This window comes from Myzus persicae, unplaced genomic scaffold (genome assembly GCF_001856785.1).
Source record: "Myzus persicae strain clone G006 unplaced genomic scaffold, MPER_G0061.0, whole genome shotgun sequence".
NCBI classification, from domain to species: Eukaryota; Metazoa; Arthropoda; class Insecta; order Hemiptera; family Aphididae; genus Myzus; species Myzus persicae.
The window spans coordinates 165,414-179,618 of NW_019104122.1; the positions used below are offsets into that span (position 1 = coordinate 165,414).

The window sequence follows — 14,205 nt, forward strand, 5'->3', positions numbered from 1 at the left end:
TAAAATGTATGCTATTTATTTTATTTGTATTTTTATATGCTTCAAGCAGCTGATTCATATCTTTAAAGTAAGTCAATTCAACATAATATTTTGTTTACTTAAGTACCTACACTTTCCTGCGAGTTTCCCCTGTTACAATTATGTTTACTGAGGTATGAAAACTCACATATTTCGCAGTTCGTCAAGTAACTCAAGAGAATGGTGAAATAATATTACCATATAATATTATGCTTTTGGGGCGGGTATGTGACTTAACTAAACACACCCGTCCACTGAACTATAATTAGCTGTTATGACTCGCCGTGGATATCGCTATTAAAGACGCTCGATCCCCTATCTAATATCGTATAAGGTATAACTGGATCAAAATTTTAAATTTATATTCAACCACAAAAAACGAATTTTATAGCACTGATAAATATATTTCTAACGTATGGGTACAAGCGTCATATTATTATGATAACAAATAAGTTTTATTGTATACAAAATGTGTTTTCCAATTATTATCATTCAAGCGGAGAGAACGGTTTGGTGGAATCTATATTATAATATATAATTAATATGTTTACATCTCGTACTTATTTTTCTGAGAAATGCTATTCAATTATCGTTTAAAAATTGTATAATATAAGCGTGATTTAGACGAATGACAATGATTGCTATATAAAATATTACACCAGAGATTATGTTTTCCCAAACAAACATTCGTAGGTAGTTTTTATTGTTTTTAATAACCATCAATTGCTAATCTTAGTTCCGAATTTTAAATCATTACAACTTAATACTTAAGTTATAATCTTTAGTCGAAGTTAGTTCAGGATCGTCTTTGGGATTTATCTGCAATGCTGATTCTTACTTTTGCAAATATCATAATATTATCATCACTTTTAACCTCTCTTATTTTGTGCAGCTTTTAATTTAATATTCACAAAAATTGAAAAAGTTATCCTACATCAGAAACTAGTGACAGGAATATTCACAATTTCACAATTTTCACGATTTGATTTTTGATTTTTAAAATTGATGCGCTTTAATTTTTCAAATTAACTGTGTGTTTTTTATACACTGAGTAATATTGATCAACGATACCAGTTATACCATACAATGATAAACATGTTTTTTTTAAAAATTTACGTAAAAAGATTCTGTATTATGTTGATGACTGATGGGTAATACACTAATACTTAAGTCATCCTATAGAGTGAAATTAGTATTACTCTACGAAAAATACTATAAGAATTTTAGGTAATGTTATTAAAATAAAATTCTAATTTTATTCAACAAATTAACAATCGCATATTTTTAATATTGGCTATCGCTACATTATATAATTTATATCTATTATAGTGGTTTCGATTTGGGCACTATGGGAAAATCAAATGATGGTTTGATAAAAACTTCTATCAATGTTCTAATTCTAATACCAAGGTACATTTAATTACGGTTCAAAGTCATGCAATCGATATAGCTATCGTTTATAACGGCTATTCGTTCGAGTTGTAAACATATATATACATATAATATATAATATTGGGTACATTGTCGGGTTGTCGCAGTCACGGAAATGCTGACTCTTGGACGTTGACATTTCCGACGTGCGCGCAACCGAATATAATAATATAATATTGTTTTAGAAACGAGTCCGATGCCGTTGCAGCACCTTGCAGAGTACCTACCGATGGAAGAGGGGTGGAGGTTTGATTGTTTTTGTGACTTGTGAGCCACGCCAGGAAGAAAACAAGTCGGAGTATAATATTATTGTATGACGCTATTTTAAACACGCGTGAAGACCGTCAGCACGCAAGAACGTTGCGTAGGAATTTATTTCAAATGAACGAAATAGTATAATATCTGTCAACGTGACGTTTAAAAAATTAAAGTCTCGTACGAGGCGTGACAAAGGGGATCAAATGGGAATGAAAAAAAAAAATGGAACGCAAATGGAATCAGATGACGCGTATCGGTAATACTTGTTCAATATTATAATATTATTGTTTTCTTTCGGCTATAGGCCCGCGGGACGTCGCAAAGCCCAGACACGTCGGCGGCTGCGTACGTTGTCGAAAAATCCTCCGGCACCGTTTTTCAATAATGAAAATAATATTATAATGATTATTATTATTGTTTGTACAGACGGGGCTCGCGACGGGCGCGCGTTAATCAAAAAAGTCCCGCAGTGCTCGGGTTTTGCCATAGATTTATTCGTCATCGCGCTTTATAATACACTATATTATATTAGTATAATAATAATAATAATAATAATAAAAGTGAGCTCCTCAAAGGCTGGCGATCGAAATAAATTCCGAAATATTCGTTTGGAACATCGAACGGGCGTTGAACCCAATGTCGGTTTTCTTTGAAGTTACACCTATACAACAATAATATATTATATGCCCTCCGACTCAGGCGACGGTGTATATTAACTATTAAGACAAATACCATTTATTATAAACGGTCGTTGTGTACCTTTTGTATTCATAAATATTTTTTATTTCTTCAATTTTATGTTTTTTATTTCGTAATACTGGTCATTAATGATGGTACTATAATTAAATACAAATACTAACTGTGCTACATCATCAAATGAAATACTTCTTTTAAATTAATAATCTGTAGTATTTATTCGAAGTTTTATAATGATTTGTATCCGGATATCGAGCTTAACGGATATCGTTTAACAAATTGTATATTTCTCGCGATCACGGTTCCCCAAAATGTGTATTTGCATAATAATTATAATTTAGCAGCATCACGGTGGTAAGACCAAATTACAATATTAAAATAAACTTCTGCGTAAAATCTGTAAGAATATTAATGAAATTAAGATGTGAACATATTATAATATAGTGTATTATTTGAATAATATAATAACTCGTCATCGTATGGTGAAATGTTTGCTGCCGATCTGCTTGAAGACGGTATAATAAGATATGTGACGCATTCGTTTCAAGGACTAATTTAAGAATTTTTGCATTACAGGCGGTTTTTTCTCTATCCTTTTTTTCGGCACCTTCTTGAAATTTCACTGATGTACACTTGAGAAGTATATGATGGAACAGCAGTAAAAGAATAAAGATAAAAATAAAAAACCTTTCAGATCACGTCGTCTGCTGTTAGTCATTGAGTTTCAGCAGAGACGGCGGTCGTTTCCAGAGGACGCGTGTGTAATATATCATACACACCATATATGCGTATACTTACCCCACACTCGTCTGTCGTCTCACCCCCGTCGTGGAGGCGGACGAGTGTATATCGCGATTCGTGACTCATATACGCACTTCCATTAAAAAAACGTGTGTCGTATATACGATTTCTTTTTATGCGTTTCGATCGAAATGTGTCCGAGACATTGGCGGCAGCGGTGGTAGTGGCGGGCAGACCTGCTTATCCACCCCACACGAACGGAATAATAATAATATAAAAAACGAACGAACGACCATAAAAACTCCGCGCTCCATAAACCGCCCCCGTCTCGTAGAAACCACCCCGGGTGTATGTGTATTTGTGTGTGTGTGTGTGTGTGTGTGTGTGTGTAAGCGAGTATTCGGGAGCTTTAAGGCCGGGGAGACGGGTCATTGGTCGGGAAAAGAAAAAGTCCAAGGAAAAAGGGTCCTTTTGAAAGAGGGACCATATATAGGGACTCGCTGCTCCCTCTCTAATACTCTCCCTATTGCTCTCTCTCTCTCTCACTCTCACTCTCTAGTAATGTATATATATATATATATATATACGCATGCATAGTAATAGTGCAGCCATTATAAACGGCATCGGCCCTTATCGCAACGACAGCGGCGAAGAGCGTTTTCCTTTCCGCCCATCGCGCGCGCAATATAATATATATACATGTATAAAACGCACACATAAAACTCCGGGAAAAACACTATCGACGTTTTCCTTGAAATCCCTTTACGGGTATTAAAACGACCCGGCAGAATTCTCTCGGCACATTGTGTCGCCCCGCAACCTGCGCGCCTCACCCGCCACTATACGCGTACTGCTCAGCCGCCGCCACCGAGCGTTTCCCGCTAACGCCGCACCTCATCCACCTCCCCCGGACGGGTCCTCGGGGGAGAGTTTTCCTTATTTATAATGTGTTTCTATCTCGCGTGGATACGGTCCATATACGACGGCGGCGATACGGTGTAGTATGTATACGTGTATGGGGCATATATACTCCGCGGGAGAGAAATGTACACGCGCGAGTGTAATTTATACGCATATACGTTGTGATGTGTAATATATGCGCGTGTATATTTAGGTATATGTATTATATATAACTCGAGAGCGTTTTATTTTTCGAAATGTTATTCACCGCTCCGAGTGTCAATAAAAATTGATGCATCGGGCGCGCATTAGACGATAATATCATATAAAAGCGTACGAGTGCCGAAGGAGCGGAGAAAATGACAAATACGTTTTTCGTTTCTCCGTCGTATATACCCGCGCAATGTATCAATATTATTACGTGTAATAAGAGCGACGACGACATGTTGAAGACGGTCATTTTTCGTCGGTTTGACGGGGCGGATGCTGCTGCGAGATGTGTCGATTTCCCGTTCATCGCGCACTATAATACCATAATATAATACAATGTATAGGTAGATAACGTCATAGCTGCAGCATTATATTATCGCGATGTTGTGCGTATTCGTCATCGCTGTACACATAACGCGAAATTTATTTTACATATTATATATTATTATATACACACGTGACATACATGTTTCGACACGATGACATTTTGTGTTCAAAGATTTCATGATGATTAGAGCTGTGTCATTGTGAATTGAATGCATTAAAAAACCTTGAAGAGTGCACTTAAAATATCGAATATTGCAGTACAAAGCGCAAGAAAAGCTTTTTAAATGGATTTAAATCTCAAAAACAGAGTATAAATTGTAGTATACTGCAGAGCATACTGCACTCGAGGTTCATAGATAAAAAAATATTTTTCGAAGATATTATTAATGAATAAAACATATGTATAATACATATGTATTCATAAGACAAAAATGAAAAAATAGCATTCATAAATCATGACGCGAAAAAGTCTTAATTGACGAAAATGATTAAACATATTGAATTAAATATTAAAAAAATTTAAAAATAACAAAAAAATACCTATTAATGTAAAAAATTGCTAAATAAAAGTTTTAAAACTGATACGACTAGTAATTTTATTTATGACATTTTATAAATTCGGTTGATAATTAGTTTAATATACAAACTTTGTGTTAAAGAAGTTTATGCCTTACAGCAAGCTAAAAATAATGCGTTTCTCTACCAACTAGCTGCACTAATTACAATGTTATTAATACGAGTTATAGGTTTTACGATCAATTCTAGGGCGACACCGCAATATTATAACATACTCCACTTGTACCTCATATACCTAAAAAAAAAGGAACATAAAGGTACTATCAGTGAACGAAACACTCGTGTGATTTATTCCATCTCGAACTGTAATATAATCTTTGTTTAATTCGACATCACGTTCCTCGTACCCGTGAATTTAGGGACTTCAAAATTACATCAATATATTTTACAATGTACTCAGAGTGCGAACCCATGATGCACGTACGTGGTATAATAATTATTGTTAATCTGTGTGGTTCCAATAGGTACGTTTTATGTCCTGCGTGCGAAACCTATCAGGTGTGCCGTTCGATTGTGATGCGATTAACGAATATCATTATATATATTATTATATATTATGCGTATGTGTGGCGTCTGTTCGTCTGTGTTTACCGGTGGGTAAAAGGCGACAAAACGCGGAACACAAACGTAAGCCATTCTTAACGACGACGTCTGGCTGCCCCTATTATATTATTATAAAATATATTGTACGATATTCGATGCACCTATGCGTCAGAGTCGACATGACGTATTTTCCTTGTATTCAAATAATATAATATACCTATATGCGTACGTAATAATCAACCGGCATATAAAATAGTATAATAATACGTCCTAATATATAACTACAGTCCTAAAAGTTATGATATATTGTTTTTTTTTTTGGTTTATACAATATTACCTCAACCTTGTGTATGTACACATAATATGATTAACACACCTATTACGGTGCGTATCGTAATAATGCATTATTTTATTGGTTTTGTATCTGTTTTTTTTTTTTTTTTTTAAGTAAGAGTAAAATATCAATTATATACCTCTAAAAATCTTTCAGCTCAGCACAGCTGCTATCAGCAGCACAAGGCTTCTATATTTACACACGTTGCTTGGACAATTCCCGGAACGTTTGGTCTTAACCGCGATGGCGTCAAGGAATGGACTCTAACTTCATTTGTGTCACTCATAATATCTTCTTTCTATGTGGATAAGTGCCAATTTGACTTGAATAAACCACGCACGACCTGTAACCGGTGTGAAATTGACTGATAAGGCTGCAAAAGATAGTTATCATTAATTTTAACGATCGGACGACCACTACCTTCAGAAAAAGTGGAAGTGTACACATTATACTGGACGGATATCATTTTTTAAATTATTAAATTGGAAATTGGAGTACATGTTGATTGCGATTGAAAAGAAAATTTTGAATATCCCTTTGTTTTTGGACGATTTATATTAAAAACCATGCCTTCTGTGACACACCGCGCGCCTGCCCCATATAATCGGTACTTTGAGTCGGTAATTGTCATGCGATTCGACTGAAATATGGCGCATAAGCCATTAAGCTTGTATCATTCATTATCGACTTGGAACGTATATATTATTATTATTAATATTAAAACATATTATCTTAATTGGCAGTGATACAATCCCTTCACATCACATCATTATATTGAAACGTTCTCGTTATTATATATTCGTCTTTAAGACCCGATAATTATTGTAATCCCCGACGGTTCTGATTACGGTTATTTACATAGGGCGGTCTCGAGCGATCCTCTCCCAACGAGCCAAAAAGGATTTCCGAGTAACGCGATACCACGTCCTCGGCCCGGGAGATAGCGGCAACAACTGCGAACACATATTAAATTATTAATGTATTAATAACGCTCGGCCGTTTTTTGCAGTGCGAGCTTCGCGTTTGCAAAATTATTCGTCCGACGTGAATAAGTAGGCACATTAAAATATCGTTATTATTATGTACACTCGAGTTTTCTGTCGAGACTCGAGACTATAATATTTTATAGAGTTATTCAAAATGAATCATCCGATTGAATGCTTTGCACCCGATTTCCTAGGTCTCCTCGAATGATATATTACGCCTCATGTGACTACTTTTTATGTACCAGATTTTATGACGTTAAAGATGATACTGTGCGCGGAATAATTATCAACCGTATAAAAAAATTAGCAAAATAATAAATACAACGAACACGAATGAATTTGAGTTCCGACTTTAGATATCGTCTGTGTGAATTTCGAGAGAAACCTCATACATATAACGTCATATTTATAGGTACCAATGAAAACATTTTAAATTGTATTATTTTATTTAACTACATGCCTTACAATAATATTATTATGTATTGCTCCAAACCTACAAACTAAAAGCATTTGAGCATTTGAAATCGGATGAATATTTTTTTTTTAATAACCATGTACTATTATTATTGTAGTAGGTGGGACCTATAATCTATACACATAGCGTTTATAATTATTATATACATCGCAAACGTAACGGCGCCCGTTGTTTGCCCGCGTACCTATATATTTGCAGCGCATATATACCTACAACAACTGTTTGTTTTTGGACTCGAAAAGCAATAGACTTCGCGAGTCACAATAATAATATATTGCGTATCCGGCGGAGACGAAAACGGTTAGGACTTAGAAGCCTCTCGTGGATAATTAATCGAATCCATTAGCGCGATATAATAATACATAATATTGTACTACGGTACATCACATATATATATATATATATAAACTTCCGAAAGCGTAAACGGGTGGGCCCGTGTGTTCCAGTTGACGTTTCTGCTGCTGCGGGGTCGGGTCGTGATATATAACACACACGCACGCGCGCTCGCGATTTACATATTAGAGTATACGTTATAGTAGGTATATATATATACATGTATTGAACCCGAACCGGCGGCAGAAGAGCGGCAAAGGGCCCGAGCGATCGGGGGTCGGTGGTAAAGGCTGTCCTTTGTTTTACTCGGGCGCGCGTTATCCTTCGTGTCTACCCGCCGCCACCGCTCGCCCGTGCACAATACATTCGCAACCCTTAATTAGCTGACGGCTGGACTGGCTTTCCTTTCTCCCGTGGGTATCCCTTTTGTACGGGATCTGTATATATATATATATATATATATATATATATATACAAGTATATACGCGAGTGTGTGTGTGTGTGAGTGCAGGTATACGCTATATATACGTGTATATATTATCGCCAGCGCGTATATGATGTATATATACGTACATAGCGGTGCGCCGCCGGTGGCCGGGCTCGACCAATGGCAGTCGACCTCTATTGTTTTGCCGGGCGACCCGACACGATACGACTATAATATTATAATGCGAAACTCACACTGCAGACCTCATTTGCACCCCCCCCCCTCCTTCCACCCTTCCCGAAAAGTATGCGTATTATTATTATTATTATTATTATTACTACGACTATCTCCGTCTGCGCGCAACGTGCAGGGATTATACATATATATATAATATATATATATATATATATCCCCGTGTGTATATAATGTATACATTGTTTCTATGATAAAACGGACGAATTCATAGGTATAGTTCCGTTTTTACATTGTCTTATTTCATTAATTTATTTTTTTGTCTTCCGCACCGATTAATATTATGTATTGTATGCATGGTAATATGCGTATTATAGGTAGGCATTGTGGTTCCCTACAGCAGACGTCAGTTTGTAAATAATAAATAATAATATATGCAGACGGGCGGCTGCAAATGATATCGTCGTTACAGTAAAAAATCAGCGCGTTTTCCGATGATGAATTATTTTGTAGAGGTTACTGCTTTAACAGTTTAACGTATTATTATAGTATTATGCATGATAAACGATCTGCTGACCCAGCTCGTTGGCGAAAATCCGTACAGAGAATACTCGTGAACGCTTATAATATTGTACGGTTTTAGAGCAGTAAATTTGTATCAAATTAATTTATGTTTGCTTGTTGCAAGAAGTTAGAAGTTAGAACATAAAGTTATCTTTGTGTAAAAAGTTCAAATTATTATGTTCTCATAATTTTTTTTTTTTGTTATTGGAGTGGTTTTTTTATTTGCTATTAGTTATTTATATTTAACTCGGCGTACGTTATAGTATAGGTATAAGTATAACATCATATAAGTAAAACAATAAAAACATTGTGGACGATTGTGAATTTTTGTAGTCATTAATTTGAAAGATTATGAATGAAAATAATTCAACTAATATACTAATGAATTTTAGGAGCTAATAAGGAAGATGACTTTTTATAAATGTGAAAATTTTAAATATGAATAGACTAGGGATAAATAGAGAGTACCTTTAGCGATTAACGCTGAATTTAGAATGGAGGAAAGAAGGTAAATTAGTGGACTGGTATAATTGAATTTAAGTTTGAAATGAATATTGTGATAACATGGTTGAGACTTGTTCTGAAGGTGAATTTTCGTTTGACAAAGCTTCTGCATAATATTATGTTTTCTTTTTGGGCTGGGTGTGAGCATCTAGAACTTTGGTTGGAACCTTCGAAGACGGCTTTTTCATGTTAGAACTGATGAAAAACTGTTTTATATAATACGTCCACCTCCTCAAGAGGGACTTATTATGTACCAGTTACACTGTACCTACCTATACTAATGACTATCCAAATGACATGAGATTGTAATATTATGTTCCTTATTATGTTTCGTGATAATAAAAAATATCACACATATAATATACGTATCGTATTTATTGACTGGTTCATGTTATACTAAATGTATATAATGTTTAAAATCAATTAAATATGTTTTTGCGATTTTCGCTCAGTGATAATAATATTATATAATACCTATATTATGCCATTATAGTTTTAATGTAATAAATCTTGTCACTATATCCAGCACCGCGCAACTCGTTTGTATTAGAATATTAAATAATAAACAGGCCCTTAAAAATTATATTATAATATAAGACGACCACAGCGTTTTCCCATTTTCCTGAGTTTTTATTAAGTGATAAAATGTTGGAAAATACGGTGGACCCCTCTGTTATACACACTATTTTAATATTATATTATTATGTACTTGATAAATATTCGCCGACCGCCGTGTGTATATCGTCGTCGATTTGACACTATCGATCGCCGTATTTCGATACCTAACTTATAGACACACACTATACCACACCAGTGCTACTCAGTTTGGTATTTGGATATGGAATCATGCGATAATAATAATATAATATATTCGTCGTTATATATGGTATACGATGCTGTGTAATTATATCGCGTCACCCGCTCAAGTCCTTCGTCGCGTTTCAAGTGCTGCGATACGCAATTATAATATTATAATAATATATTAATATGGCCGACTGTAGTATAGGGTGCTTCCCGAAATACCTTTTATACGTAAATCTAGTCTTGAAATTGATATTCAAAGTAAACAAAAATTCAAAAAAACACACATTGAGAATTGGAATTCAACATCAAGTCTAGAAATTCGGATAACAGATAGAATGCGCGAGAAAAGGTTTAAACTGAAATTGCTAAATTGACTGCCATCACAATCGTAATCTATTATTACTTATCATTTGTTGACTTTAATTTTAATATATAATGTGTGGATTTATCTATTGACATATTATCGTGCACAATGTATTTTGTACAAAGTTCACATAGGTACTAAATATATATTTCAGCGGACACTCGTATCATAAATTAAGCATCCTCGAAAGTCGAAATATATACCAATAAAAAAAATATATCTAAAATACATAAATCTGTATTTTATTTAGGGAAACTTGCATATTTTAGGAGAGTATGTTTTATCAGCCTCATATACCTACCCTGCGACCAAAGTCTGCAGCGTACGCCTATCATACGCGGTTCTGGGTGACTATTTATGCTGGAATATTATAATGTAACACAGAACTTATACTTTATGAAAACTCGCTGCAACAAAGTTATTTTTTAACCATAATATATTATTATAAATCTTATAAATGTAACATTTTTTTTTTTACCCTTTCGTGCATGCTCAGATACGCCGCCTCCACAACATCATAATAATATTATACTTGGAGAAAAAGCGAGAGGGTGTGAGAGGGTGAGAGAGAAATAGAGAGAACGAGAGAGAGAGAGAGAGAGAGAGAGAGAGAGAGAGAGAGAGAGAGATGGCGATGGAGCGAATGAGTGGTTGTGTGCGACAGAGAGCTACAACCCCGTTGCTCGTAATTAATAGCAGATTCCTCACATATTGTAGTGTACGGTAATTGTTTTTAGCCGCTATACACGTGTTATCGTCGTTATATATATATATAGTTTAACGGCCTCGTCTGCGCATGGTTACCCGGTGGCGGTCGTTTTTACCATATTATATATATAAGATATAATGCGATTTTAAACGCACTAAAATTCCATCACGTACGATATTTTAATTAATTCACGTCACACGGCGTAAGTTAGTATGGCTTTTATGGTATACTGTCCCCTAATTGATGGCCGCATATCTTTGCAGTTTTGAAATTTTGATAAAATCTTATTATACGGCAGTTTACGACGTTTTTCCGTATATTATACTACGCGTGTAATATAAAACAATAATAATATAAATATCGTATATTTAAACGAATATGGCGCCTCGTCCTGCGCTCTCAGTAGTAGTTGCAGCATGATGGATATTTTCGTATCGAGTTCAAAAACCTCGCACCGGACGACCCAAGATAAATATTTGTATTTGTGGCAAAACGAAATCACACGCTTAAAGCAATGAATAAAATACTTTATACGAGTGGACTAATGGAGTAAATAAAACGCGATTAATAACAAACAACATTATAATTATAATATAGTCTCGTGGTTTTTGTGGCCTACATTATAACGTCTATAGTGATTTAATATTATGCTTCTGCATACGTATATATAGATATATGAATGTATTTAGGTACTTATTGCAGTTCCTGCAAGCGAAAGGAAAAGTTATCTCATGAAAAATATTATGTACATGCATATATATTCCAGAACGGTGGGTGAAGAACTTTTGTGAATAGATTTCGGACGCTAAATTATACGCGTTGGCCTGGAGTGCAACAGTTAGGCTGCAAAGAAAAAGAAGAATAATAATAATAAGACGAAGAAGAGAGGAAAAGTAAAAATAAAAAATAATAATAATAACAACGCGCGACGAGCGAAATTATGCCATCATCAAACGGCGACGGCGGCGGCGATGGCTGTGGAGGCAGTAACGAGAGCGGCAAGTGGGAACAACAACTACGTGTTGAACGCGGAAAAAGTATAATAATAATAATCATAATAATAATAATAATGATGTAGCGCCGACGAGGCTGTCACAATAATAATAATTATCACGAGCTGCGTAGGACTGTAGGAGGAGACAATCATTGCGGACGAACGACTCGTTTTTGAGAAACGTTGAAACGTTGAGTGTATACGATTATGTGATATTGTAATATATCAATACTTTACTGTTATGTATATACTCGAGCGTGCATATAGAATACAATGATGCTACGTACTATGACTAAAGTATCATAAATCAGAATTCAGACTGTAATGTTTAGACACACTTTAAATCTTGTAATCCACAATTAATTTGACGTGCAGGAGTGGCCAGCTACAGTCGTGTACTCGTATAAGCCAGAAGACAAGCTATTCTAGACTCCGGTATGGTTTAATAGTGCATCACTGCAGCCACGACTCATAAGTCAATACCTACCTATACGTTTATAATTTTATCCGGATTGTTATAGGTATAACAATTATTGTCGATTGTCTTTAGTGATACAAATATTTTAAATAATAAACTTAATTTTTACATCCGTTTCACAGTCACCAAGGAAATCACACTTGGAATAAAAAGAAAATTGCCTAGTGATTTTGATTTTGGTGACTAGAGTAGGTAGGTATTGAATAACTATATCTACACGGATATTGGACGATTATTAATGATAATCTTATTTGCTGCGCTGTGCATATTAATACTAAAATACTTTTGAAATCTGGAAACTTATATACCCTATGTACCTGAACAATTTCATATCTTTAATATTACAGTTTTCGAGTGGCGGCGACAAAAAAGGGATGCACACCGATTTTTTTAAATGTGTTTCGTTCCACTTGTCCGTTATCAGATGTGATTATTTTAATGACTTAGGAGACAGCTGTTGAATGAATAGATGTGAATAGATCGGTTACGAATATTATAATAATAATACGTTTTTCTCCATAAATATAATTTTTAAAAAAACCACCATCGCTCGTGTGGCAATTTGAACATTTGTCCGTTGGACGTTGGCAGTCGAGCTGTAAATGCCTCTCTGCCGAGTGTTGGCTGCTGAATGCCTCTATGACTTAGTGCAGCGATGCACTTTCAATATTGGTACACGTTGTAAATTGCAATCAACCATCAATAATGACGTATAGACCACATTTGGCTCAGATATTTACAACGTTTAGATTCTAAACTTTAGAACGCGAAACGACCTCGGGCTAGTGCAGTGCGTATGAGATCATGTGTTCCTATATGGGTTCCAAATATACAGTATTATATATATATATATATATATATATATATTCATATAGGATGTGTTGTCGGTGGTGGCTATGGTGGAGATGGTGAAAGTGGTGGAAAATAAAATGGCGGGCCGCCATCCCCCGCGGTCAAAATACTAGCACAGTGTACGGCCGTCGCCATGGTCACCACCCTCGCGCGCGCCCCGGCACCGGCAACAACAGCAGCCGACGAATGTCCGGGACCCGCCCGCGCGTTTGGCGGTGGTGGCGGATTGTCTTTCGGGGGTGAGAATGCTGTATACATATATATCCGAAAAACGCCATATACGCGCGAGTTATGCATCACGAGTACTAAATATTATTACAGAGCGATTCATTTATCGCGAAATCCAGAAAGTGTCTTAAAAAACATACCTTTCAAATTGCTGCAATTTTAAACCATAACTTCGATTGTATGTATACAACGATGTATACGGGCGCAGTTGCAATAAGAGAATAATTTCAACGTGTTTTGTATTTCCTACAAGATATTTTC

The 14,205-nt window shown here is 35.5% G+C and overlaps 1 long non-coding RNA gene across 2 annotated transcripts in view; it reads right to left on the reverse strand.

Annotated features, from left to right (window-relative positions):
- LOC111038966 overlaps positions 1 to 14,205 on the reverse strand; it is a 48,827-nt gene that overhangs the window by 23,754 nt on the left and 10,868 nt on the right. The window contains exons 2-3 of one of the 2 annotated variants that reach the window (XR_002605045.1): positions 6,455 to 6,987; positions 6,174 to 6,377 (exon numbers count right to left, since the gene is read on the reverse strand). This is a non-coding gene — a long non-coding RNA (uncharacterized LOC111038966). Of the gene's footprint in view, positions 1 to 6,173; positions 6,408 to 6,454; positions 6,988 to 14,205 lie in introns of both variants that reach the window. The other variant, XR_002605044.1, reaches the window with a different exon arrangement.